Raw genomic sequence first — 12,500 nt, 5'->3', positions numbered from 1 at the left:
ACTTAGCTGAAAAAAAACAGGCCCACTGTACAGAGTGCGACAGACAAGCAGTACTAAGAAAGAAACTTTGTTCATGGAATTTGCGTTCAGATTTAGGCAGATAGAGAATGAGGGAAATTACTGACAGTGGTTGTAGCTAGACGAGTGTTTGCTGTGATTGTTTTGCGGGATTGAAGGCATAAATTGAAGCGCAATCGAGCACTTGCTATGAAAAAAAGAATAGAGCAGAGATAGACTCACAACATCTCATACATATGTTAACACCCTGCACCCCTCTCTCTTTTTTTTTTTTTTAAAAGATGACATCGCTTGATTGCCAAACATGCAAAAAAAAGGAAACTATCAACATTGGGTGAGAAAAGCGAGAGAAATAGTTAAGAGATAGATTGGTGACTTGTTCAGCTAATTACAAATTACAACTAATTAGCACAATGGAAATAATTCTTTTCAAACATAACTCAATCCCCATATTAAGGAATATTTTAGCATGTATTTTATGTTATTCAATAAAGTATAGTCTTCGTGTGCAATTGTTAAGATATCGAATTTTGTAGGTTTTTATCATGGAATGTTAGGTGTTGTTTTATGGCGCTATTGCCAGCTAAATGATAGGTTAGTCGTCGGGAGAGTGTTGTTGTGGTGTGGCCTATGTATGAGTTTTTAGATTGGATTCGGAAACATTCTTCGGAGGGGCAAATAAATTCATACTCTACATTAGTTTGGTTTAGTGTAGTGTTAGTATTATTAGTTTTTAATTATTAAATTTGAGGTTTTAAATTTAGTATAATATATTATTAGTTTATGTTTTCGTTGGTGGGTCTGGTGATCTTTTAATTAGGTTTGTTATTATTTTTTTATCTGTTTTGTAGTTAATGCGTAGTTGGTTTTTATAGTATATTTTGATGGTGTCGTTTTTGTTAGGGTTAGGATTTATGTTTTTATTGTGAAGTGAGTTTAAATAGTTTTATGTGTTTATCGACAATTTTATTGGGAAAATTATTGTTTGCTAGGGTTTGTTTTATGTTTGTTAGTTCTTTGTAAAATATTTGGTAGGTTGATACTATATGGTATGAGCGGTGGATCAAATTTTTTTTATAAGGGCAGTTTTATATTTTTCTGGACATTCACTATGGTAATTTAGGAGTATTGCATTATTGTTGGTAGGTTTTTTGTATGTTGAGGTTGTGTATTTAGTGGGGTTGCTTGAATCTACTAATACGTTGAGAAATGGTATTTTGTTATTTATGTTTGGTTCGTGTGATAATTTGAGGACTGAGTGTCATCCAGGTTTAGTTGGAGATTTTTAATGTCTTGAACGGATTTGGCTACAATGAATATGTCATCAACAAATCGAACATAGATAGTGGGTTTATTTCTCAGAGTCAAAAAATAAATTCATGACTGGGCAAAGACAGGAGCCTCCCCCTACGCTAGTATGTATCTAATATATAAAAGGTTATATGTCTGTCAATGATAAATGAATAGCTTGTCTCGCTAGACTGAACCAAACTGCACCCGAGACACGTCTTTACTGTTTGAAATCTCGCTAGCTAAGAGATCGAAAATCTATTCCGAAACTAAAAGTAGCGGCACTAGGGGCTTCGAATGATTGGATTTTATATGAATAGTTCTTTTATAGGTCTTTAGCCACTTAAAATAGTTTTTAAGGGGTCAGAATTCAAAAAATCATACATTTTTAGATTCATCTTATTTTATTTTTTAATTAGTTCATATGCATGTCACGTTGGTAAAATGGTAACGTCACCAGCTTTGAATTCTACAGATTTCCTTTTGGTTTCGATTCTAGCTGATGGCATTTAAACATCTTTCTTTTTTTACTTTTGAAATCATGACTCTGTAATAATATATACGAAATCTGGACAAATTAAAATAGCATATTTTATGCCTCTGCTAGTATATATCTAATATATAAAACGCTATATGTTTGTCCGTCTTCATATTTTCAAACTCTATTTCTTCCGAAACTAAAAGTTGAGGAGTGGTGCTAGGGGCCTTAAATGATTCTTTTACGGGTCTTTAGCCGGTTAAAATGGTTTTTAAGGGGTGAAAACGAGGTCAAAATTGAAAAAATCGTTGTACATTCAGTACATTCATTTTAGTTTGTTCTTAATTGTTAATCAGTTCATATGCGTGTCATGTTGGTAAAGTGGTAACGTCACCAGCTTTGAATGCTACAGTTTTGTTTTCGGTTTCGATTCTAGCTAATCGCACTTAAATACTTTTTTTTTACTTTTGAAAGCACGCCTCTATAAAAACATGTACGAAATCTGGACAAATTAAAATACCATATTTAAGCGTATTTTATGAGTGGGCAAAGCTCCCCCTCTCCGCTTGTATAATATATATATATATATATATATATATATATATATATATATGCATGCATGCACATAAATGCATCCCACTTATATTAAATATCAGGCGGTAAAACACGGTTTAATAATCATAAAAAAATCATAATGTCTGTCAGAATATGACAATGTCAGCGGAGTCCACATGTGCAGGCAGAATTATCTCTAAATAACGAAACTATAAAACTCTGACAAGCTTTCGAATTCGGCATTACAGGAAACGAAGAATACGCTTCGATATAAACGCGTCTAAGCTGGAAATCAGTGAATGGATATCGACGGAATTTGCATGGAACTGGGAAGAATTAAAAAGGGGAAGGACTTAAAATCCTGCCAATTTCCACGGATTCTTTTGTCATTGGCGAAAAGATTAAGCGACACAAAACGCGAGGGAAAAAATGGTTGATTGTACGAGAAATTCTCTTTTGCTCTAAGAGACATTTAAAAAAAAAATTTTTGTTTGCTATTTTGAAAATCATATTAAAAAATAAAATTAACAAAAATAAGAACTTTCTTGCATCGATGCATAAAAGTTGGATTTTTAAAAAAAATTATTATTTTTTTTTTTAAGTTAAAACAGACAAGGCAGGAAGCTATTTGATGTAAAGTGCTAAAAACAATGAAAGATGTTGCATCCCAGTGGTTGTTTTACAAGTTTTTCTTGCTTTTTATTTTTAAAAGGGATGTCACCACTTATAAAGGCCCAAAGGCTACTCGAGAATAATATTTAATGTGCGTATAGTGATGGAAATTGACTATTTAAGGGGACGGCTCAACAAGAATTTGTTTACATTGGACTTGAAGATAACTTTGTTATAGTAAGCTAGAAAGCAGGCTAGCGGAATAGAGTTCCACAGCTGGGCAGCCCAAGCTTGGTTTATGGAATCTGTGTTTAGACCTAGGCGCAAAAAGAGAGTGGGGAAAATTGTTGATAGTGGTTGTAACTAAGCGAGTGCTTTTTATGGGAGTCTGGTATAAAGGGACCATAGATTAAAGCTCCTAACCCTAGTTCCTGCCGCCCTGAACATACAAATCCTGTTCCAACTTGACTAGCATCAAAATCCCTCCCCTTCAATGTAGAAATCCTCAAATGCCAGATCACATTCTACTCTAATAGATTTTTTTTTTCAGACTGCCTGCTTTTGGAATTCTCAAGGAGATAGACAGATAGCTTGTCTCACTACATCCAACCCTAACCAGTGCACTGCTCTACTCTCTGATTGAGGACATTTGAGAACTCGCATAGTATTGCATCTTCCGTCTGGGGTCAATTCTAGCCCTTATGTGCCAATCATTCCATTCTCCATCGTTTTCTAATAAACATGCAAAAACAAATGTAATGTGAACAAACATCTTATTGCATAACTTAGAACACCCTTCTCCTGTATAAAGATGTGTCTTAATCACGGTAGCCCTTATGCTTCAGTAACAACGTGCTTTGTTTGGTGTGAATAAAAGGCAAAAAAATAAATAAATAAATAAAATAAAATCTATATATATAAAAGCAAAAATGTATGTATGTATGGGTGTTCGCTTTTTCTGTATATCTACAAAAGGCTTTTTTGGCCGTCATTCTCGGTTGGCTCGCTCCTTCTTAAAACTTTTTATATGCTGTCTAAATAATAATATCTACGACTAAGGAACTCGGGTCGCAGCTATCTTTAATTTACCCGACTTTTACAAGCTATTTTCGAAATATTTTTTAATCGCCGCGTAGCGAGGAAAACAGAAACTGGCTTCCAGCGCAAAACTAGGTCAAACATCACACAACTTGACGTTGTCGCACCTGCTAATTTCGGTTTATAAACGTCAACTTAACGCAATAATTAATTCATCTGTTCCCGTGGTCGAGATGGTTAGGTCGCAAGTTTTTTTGTTTTTTTTTTTCCATTTCCTTTTCAACTCCGCGTCAAAGGTTCAGGGCTCAAGCCTACCTTTCTACTAAAACTTTTTTTTTTCTTTTACACCTCCAAACAACCGGCCAATGTTTTTTTTTTTTTTTTAACAGGGTTGTTTTGATCTACTCCCCCGCCCCACCAACACACACCTCCAAACACCCGGGCAACGCCGGGTGCCCCCGCTAGTAAATAAATAAAATAAAAAAATAATAATAAACAACGAAAGATAAACCTTGGAACATACGCAACTAAAAAGTTGTCGTAATAAAGCGGAAGAATGCTCCTGTCTTCTTTCCGATCGAATGCCGATGCTCGTAAATATGACAGATTTCTTCTGCTTCATTACGCGCCGATTTATTTAAGAGCATGCCGATGAAACAAAAGTAAACCGCGCAAAATGGCCTATTATTACGCCAAAAGGAATCAAAGGATTTGCCTTCACCTAAAGCCCGAGGGACGCGAGGTTTCCAAGAACGGAATACAGAATCGTAGAAAATCAAAATATACAAACTTGGATTTTTGTGTATGTTTCTTTGAATCGAAAGACAAAAGGGAAAATTTTTAAAAAGGCGATGAAAAAAGTAAAAAAAAATAAAAAAAAATAAAAATTTGAATTTCTCAAGAGAATCGGAACGAAACAATATTTCAATCTAAGAATTCCTGACTTGAAATAATTTTTTGAAAAGTTGAAAGCTTTAAACGAGGAAAAAGGGGAAAGCTGGCAGCAAAGATAAACCAAAACTGAAAATGGATGAATGTACGGTGACCTAAATTGCGACGAATGCCGGCATTCGTCGCAGAGAGAGAGAGAGAGAGAGAGAGATAGAGAGAGAGAGAGAGAGAGAGAGAGAGAGAGAGAGAGAGAAGAGAGAGAGAGAGATGAAAAATTACACACAAACGAGGTAACGTTTGATGCGTTACGTGAAACCGCCGCCCAAACAGAATTATACAGAGGTATAAAACGTACGACATAGTCGATGGCGACGGTTTTTACTCTGGATGCGCAAACGAGAGACGTGAAATAATATTATGCATTTGATATTCCCTAAAAACTTCCATCTTCAGAGCGGAGCTGGTTCAACCCACTGCTGGCATTAATAATAATATTGTGCAGTTTAAGCAATGAAAACTTGTAAAAGATATGCACGGAATGGACTGATGAATCTGCGTCCCATTTGAGGGTTGTTGAGAAGGTGCAGAATTCTGTCTATGTAATTTGATTGCCTCCTCCACCGTTCTTCTACTCTGCAATCTCTCTCTCACAGACGTGATGTGGCTAGTCTTCAATCTCTTTTTTTTTTTTTTTTTTTATAAATACTACTTACAAGCCGCCTGTCGTTGCCTGGTCGTAAAATACGCATAAATATTTTAATTCATACAGAAACCGAGACATGTGCATGCGAGTATTATGTTTTTTCTTTTTTTTTAATAGTTAAAAATTTTAAAAATACTCGAGCCAAAGCCAAAACCTAAAGAGGATGAGTCATAACCACTAGGCCAGCTTGACACGTTCGTTACAATGTTTTTTTTTTTAAACCTACTTATTCTTAACATAAGGAATCTCTAATGTGAATGATTAGCGCATACGCATTCATGAAACAGTTAGCAAATAGATGAAAATCCGATGATCCCCCTCCTCACGTACCGATTTTTTAATGATGACTCCTTAGCAGTCCGTTTTTCCAAATGAAAATTGTAAAGATGAGACAAGGCAAGAGAGAGGGGGAGGGAGGAAGAAGCTTGTCTTATCTTTCCAATTTTATAAATTTTAACTTTATTTTTTATTGCCTCCCCCCTCTTTTCTTTTCTTTTCTCCTTTTCCTTTCTTCCCTTTCTCTCGGTTTTTAATATCCATATGTAATCACAAATAAAAAACCATATCTTTCCTTTTTATTTGAACTTGTATCATCTGACGATATGGACAAATAGTTTTTATCCTGTCTATTGAAATAACTTGGAATGAATTAAGTTTATACACTTGAGGTTGTAATAATAAAAAACATATCTATATTAGTGTTGGGACGATTGATCGGAATCGGGATCGGAAAAATGGGAACTTTTTGGAGTATCAGATTTGGTATCGGGGAAAATTTGTGCCTATTTTCCGATACCTAAAAACGATTCGTTTAATTATCTTCTTATTTGATTTTGTTAAAAACAAAATCTCCCACTGCTCGTAGTAATTATAAAACTATAAAAATATTTATTAGTTTTGAACTACCAGTAAAACTAAAATCTTTAAATCATCCTCCAATAAGTCTGTTTTTACCTTTTAGAAAATATATGCACATTTAACGCATGTTTTTACGGTAATTGAGAAAAATAACACTTTTGCAGTTAAATATTTAGAAATTTATAAAGAATCGGAATCGGTAATTGTATCGGAATTGGGAATTTAATGCGGAATTGGTAATTGTATCGGAATCGGGAAAAATATTGAAATCATTCCATCACTAATATATAAAAGTGAACGTGTCTGTGTGCGTGTGTGTGTGTGTGTGTGTGTGTGTGTGTACATTTTCCTACGCAATAACTCTGTCAATTTTCAGTCTACAGACTCGAAATTCGATATACAGGGTACTGAGATTTGGGAAAATCTTTGGGATCAGTTTTCGGCCATAAATTTCGCTGTTAAGGGGTCAAAGTTCAACGATTTGACCTTTGAGAATTTTACCAAACTCCTCCGACAATTTTGGAGCCTAAACACGTGAAATTTTAGATATAGGTTCCTTGGACATGGATCTAACTTAATAACTTGATTTGAGTCCAAAACAATAAATCTTTAGGGGGTCATAATAGGGGTCAAAGTTAAAAAAAATTGACTGCTTTTTTTTTTTTTTTGCTCAACATACACCTCCAAACACCCGGGCAATGCCGGGCTGAAATGCTAGTATATGTATATTTTAAATATTTCCATGTTCTATAACTATATCGTTTTTGGTAGGTTCAGTATCTAGTCTAAACAAAGCAAGTAATGAAATATAACTTTTACTAAAAGAATAAGAGTTATGTCTTGATTTTTCTTTTCATATGTTTACTTAAGAATGTCTCCATATTAGCAAATTACCAGACCATATTATATATATATATTTTTTTTGTGCTGAAAGAATAACTTGCAGTGAAGTACATTTTATTGCCAATAACATGGTACAACAATAATAAATGAAAGTCGGCTAATCAGAATCAAAACTTGGTTTGTCAGCTTAAATACTGTTTAGGTCTAACTTTATAAAATCCAACCGACAGAATGTTACATATTAAGCTACAACCTTGCAAACATGGCATAATCACGTTGACACACTGGTTCTAATTGAAGTTAAACAACGCCGAGACTGATCAGTACCAGATGGGTGACTATTTGAAAATACCAGGCACTGTATGTAGGCCAATGACACCTCCCTACAAGAACTGCAAATATCTAACGTCATCATCTTCTAAGACAAGGATATACAAACGACTAGAGACTGCTTGTGAAATTGATATTCTCGTGAAACTGCCTTCTGTGGGGTAAGCTATTTCAACCCCCCCCCACTCCTAGAGTGAGTGCTACTTTGGTATAAGAATATAAGTTTGATGGACTTTATATTTCAGGACATATTGGTAAAAGAATGAAGGGAACGGGCTTATTCTGAATGGGTTGTAATGTGTCGAGTTAAGAAATAAGATAGATTCAGGAGAACATCTACTTTTGATGGCCTTGTGCCGAACTCATGAATAAGTTATATTGTACTGTTTGTGAATAAATAATTTAAAATGTAATATCTGTTCTGTCTTTGGTGGAAGTTAAAAGCCTTCATAATTGAGGCAACTTTTAATTTTGCTTCCAATCCAGATTGCCTCTTTTATTGGAGAAGCTAGATCGTTCCCCCACACTATAAACGGGCCTTGTGTATAACTTTGCCCTCGATGGGGAGGGAGTTAAATACATTTAGAGATATGAATGTTGTTGTTTCTTTCTTCCTATCGGCAGACATTTTTGTTTTTTGCAGTTCCATATAAATGATATTTGTACCGAGAGTTTGGCTTGAACATTTCCGAGTGAATAGATGGGGAGGTATGGGGGGAGTCGATTCAAACCCATTTTTCCGAGGGAGAGCAAGAGATAACAGCCGAAAACGGCAATAACAACCAAATGCAGGGCAATAAAAAAGGAACAATGTTTTAATATTTGCAAAAATAAATAAAATAAAAACGGCATACACACAAAAGAAAAAGAAATTAAAAGAAAGGCAATGACAGGAGAAAAAGAAAGAAAAAAAAATTAATGAAGCTATTCATATTTTGTGTGAATAAATTTAAAATTTTGAACACATCTTTTCAAAAGAAACAGTGATTATTAGATAATTTTTTTTAATAATGAAAAGCAAAGAAAGAATAGTAAAAAATAAAAAAAAATTTTTTTATCAAATTCCTTTCTTTTTTTTTTTTTTAATATCTAAAGTATCACAGAATTCCAAACTCTTCGCTCTCCAAACATTAGTTTTTGTTTATTTGTATCCTTTAAACTCTATTACAGGCATTGTCTGTTAGTCATGCTTAAAGTTTGAAATAGAATTTTCGTTAGTCTGTCAAACTTAAGTTTAAAATGGGGATTTCATTGGTCTGTCAGGCTTCAGATGGAAATGACATTTTATTGGTCTTTCATGAGTAAGTTTGAAATAGCATTTTTGATTGTTTGGCAGACTTAAGTTTGAAATGGCATTTTCATTTCAAATAGCAATTTTGTCAGTCTGTCATGCCGAAGTTTCAAAAATACTAATTTTTGTCAGTCTGTCATGACAAAGTTTAAAATATCAATTTTTGTCAGTCTATCATGCCGAAGTTTCAAATATTGATTTTCATCAGTCTGTCATGCCAAAGTTTCAAATATCAAGTTTGTCAGTCTGTTATGCTAAAGTTTCAAATAGTAGTTTTGTCAAGATGGAATGGACGCATATGAAGACTATTCTGGTCATGTTTTTTTTTTTATTATTTCTTTGTAATTATATGGAAATAAAGGAGAGGTTAGTGATGAATGAATTTGGAAATTGTCTCCATTTTGCCCACAAAACGGAGAAATGTTTGCAAATACAACGCAAATAGAAGAGCGAACAAAGATTGAGATTCTTAAGACACGAGTTTGAAGGGAAAATGAAATGATTTTGCCAAACGTAAATGAAATCTGCAAGAAATGATAACGAGAATATCACAGCATTCGTTTGGTAAGAGATTGATTAGCGGAAAAGGTGGTTAGGTTTGGGAGGAGATTCTTCAAAGTTTTGTTGTTTCTGGGGTTTTTGACATCGGCCATTTTTTATGAAAGAAAGAGACGAAGAAAAGATAGAAGATGGAAAATAGGAAAAAAGAAAAGATGAAACATTGATATAAAAAAAGAAGAAATAATAATGAAGGGGAATGATAGAGGAGAGAAAGAAGGAACAAAGGAGAGAAAGAGGAGGGGAAGGAAACTAGAGAAGAATGAATAAAGTTAAAAGTTGAAGAAAGTTAAGGAGAGAAGAAATAAAAACAAAAGGAGATCGATGTAAAGATCGAATGGAAAATGGAGAAAATGGAAGAAAAAAAATAGGGCTAAAAAGAGAAAAGAAACTGAAATATGGGAGGAAAAAGAATAAGAAAAAGAAAGGGAAGAAGTAAGAAGTGACAGGATAAAGATAAGGAGGAAAAGCCGATGAAAATAGAAGATAAAAAAAAAACAGAAAAAAAAACAAACAATTCTATAATATAAATCTAACCTGTCTGTTTAAATGTATGTATGTATGTTTGTTTGTATGTCTGCCTAAAACATTTGACAAAGTCGACGTATTTTCACGAGATCGGTATTGTTTTGAAGCTCGACCCTTCGGACGACAAATATCGAAAAATTGGCTAAAAACATTAATTCCTTCACCATCAACTGGCCACTTTTCTACAAGGAGGGGGTTGCTTTTTTTTCGCCGATATTTTCAAAAGACATCCCTGCTTTTCGATTGACTAGCCGTAATTTAAACCTTCGTCACTTCCGGTTTGCTTACTACCACTTTTTTGTTGTTGCTCAACACACACCGCCAAACACCCGGGCAACGCCGGGCACCCAGGTTAGTTAAATATAAAATGAAACTAGGAAGAATAACATAGCTGAATGGGCGGGTGGAGAGGGCCAGGAAGAAAAAGAGGAAGAAGAAAATAGAGAGAAAGAGAATAAAGAAGAGAAAGAAGTTGGAGTTAGGAGAGGAAGGCGGAAGAGGAGAAAAAGAATTAGGGGAAGAGGAGGGTAGAGAAGAAGGTGGAAGTAGACAAGAGGAAAACAAGAAAGGAGGTGGATGAAAAGGAAGAGGAAAGAAGAAAAAGAAAAAGTGGAGGAAGAAAGCAAAGGATGAAAAAGAGAAGGGGAAAGAGGAAAGAAGAAGAAAAATGTGGAAGAGGAAGAAAGAAGTGGAAAAAATGGAGGGGGTAAAGAAAAGGAGGAAAAAAGGAGAGAAAAGAGGACGAGGAGAAGAAAACAAGAGGGAAAAGTGGAGGAAGAAAGCGTAGTAGGAGGAAATAAGAGGAAGAGGTGTACCTGAAGGAGAATGAAAGAAGAATGGAAAAGAAAAGGAAAAAGAGGAAGTAGAAAGAAGAAGAGAAGAAGAAAAGAGGAAGAAGAAGAGGAAGAAAAATGAAAGATGCAGAAGAAAAGGACAAAGGGAGAAGAAAATGAAAAAAGGAAGTAGAAAGAAGAAAAGAGGAGGAAGAAAAAAATGGAAGAAAGAAGAAGAAAATGAAAAAGGGAGAAAAAAGAGGAAGTAGAAAGAAGAAGAAAAGGAAGAGGAAGAAAAAAAGGGAATAAGAAAGAAAAAGAAAAGGAAAAATAAGGGAGAAGAAAAGGAAAAAGGAAGAAGAAAAATACAAGAAAGAGAAAGAAGAAAGAAAAAGAGGAAAAAGAAAAAAGCAATAAGAATGAAATAAAGAAAAGAAAGAGAAATAAAAAGAAAGAAGCAAAAGAAAGAAAAGAAAAAGAAGGGAGAAGAAAAGGAAAAAGGAAGAAGAAAAATACAAGAAAGAGAAAGAAAAAGAGGAAAAAGAAAAAAAGCAATAAGAAATAAAGAAAAGAAAGAGAAATAAAAAGAAAGAAGCAAAAGAAAGAAAGAAGAAAAGAAGAAGCAAAAGAAAGAAAGAAGAAAAGAAGAAGCAAAAGAAAGAAAGAAGAAAAGAAGAAGCAAAAGAAAGAAAGAAGAAAAGAAGAAAGAAGGAGAAGCAAAAGAAAGAAAGAAGAAAAGAAAAAGAAAGAAGCAAAAGAAAGAAAGAAGAAAAGAAGCAGAAAAACAGTGGAAATTAACCAAAATTAAAAGCAACGTTCCAGTTCCTCTTCAATTGGTTAAATATTATAACGGCATCATTTCGTCATTGTCACTAAAACCAAATCTTGCAGAAGGCTGATAATTCCCTAAAAAAAGCGAAACTTGGAATCCGGTGTTCTCTACTAATCCCCTGCTCCAACCACAAACATCATACCGTCACGCCCCCCCCCCCCATCTTCAGCAAAGTGTCGATGAGGTGCATTTTTGGGGGGGGGGGGGGGAGGAGTCTTGTTAGAAGAAAAGAAAAGAAGAAAAAACATCGTAAGAATTTAACGCAACATCAACAATTTGATGCAAATGATGATGTAACCATGGCAACAACAAGCGGAAGAATGGTATGCTCACCAATCGGTTGACAAAAAAAAAATATTATTTGGATTGGTGCTTGTTAAGATAAAGTCGACGGATCCATTTTAAAAAAAAATATGTCGTTTTAAGCAAAAAAAACAGCACTTACTTAACTGTCATGTAGAAAAATAGTAATACAGTGTGACCCGGATATAAGAGACTTCGTATCCGGTCCCTGCAGCTCTCGTTTACCCGGGTTACATTTATATCCGGTTTCTTGTATCCGGATTACACTGTGCATTAACACAAATTCTAATTTGGTACAAGAGAAAATTTCTCTTATATCCGTTTTTCTTATATACGGATCTCTTATATCCGGGTTACACTGTATATCCAAAAATTGCAAAAAATTGAGTACAAGTGCTAATAGGTGTTTAGTAAATATATAAAAAATATCTATCGCTATGGTCAAAAACAATACATTAAAGTGACAAAAACGGAGATAAGTATATCCCGTGTATTCGCAATCTTCAAGGTGTTCACATCTAGGAAAAATGCAATTTTCGTGATTTTTGAATATATATCTATTTTCGACATGAGTAAGTACTGTTGTTGTTTTTTTTTTT

The 12,500-nt window shown here is 34.3% G+C and overlaps 1 protein-coding gene across 10 annotated transcripts in view; it reads right to left on the bottom strand.

Moving 5' to 3' along the window:
• Positions 1 to 12,500, bottom strand: part of LOC145259962 (zinc finger protein 1-like) — a 529,574-nt gene that overhangs the window by 115,355 nt on the left and 401,719 nt on the right. The gene's annotated exons all lie outside the window — the stretch shown is intronic.

This window comes from Euprymna scolopes, chromosome 35, assembly GCF_053919585.1.
Source record: "Euprymna scolopes isolate OS-2025 chromosome 35, ASM5391958v1, whole genome shotgun sequence".
Lineage (NCBI taxonomy): Eukaryota > Metazoa > Mollusca > Cephalopoda > Sepiida > Sepiolidae > Euprymna > Euprymna scolopes.
The sequence above is the reverse complement of the archived record's forward strand: the minus strand, read 5'-3'. Positions and strand labels throughout refer to the sequence as shown.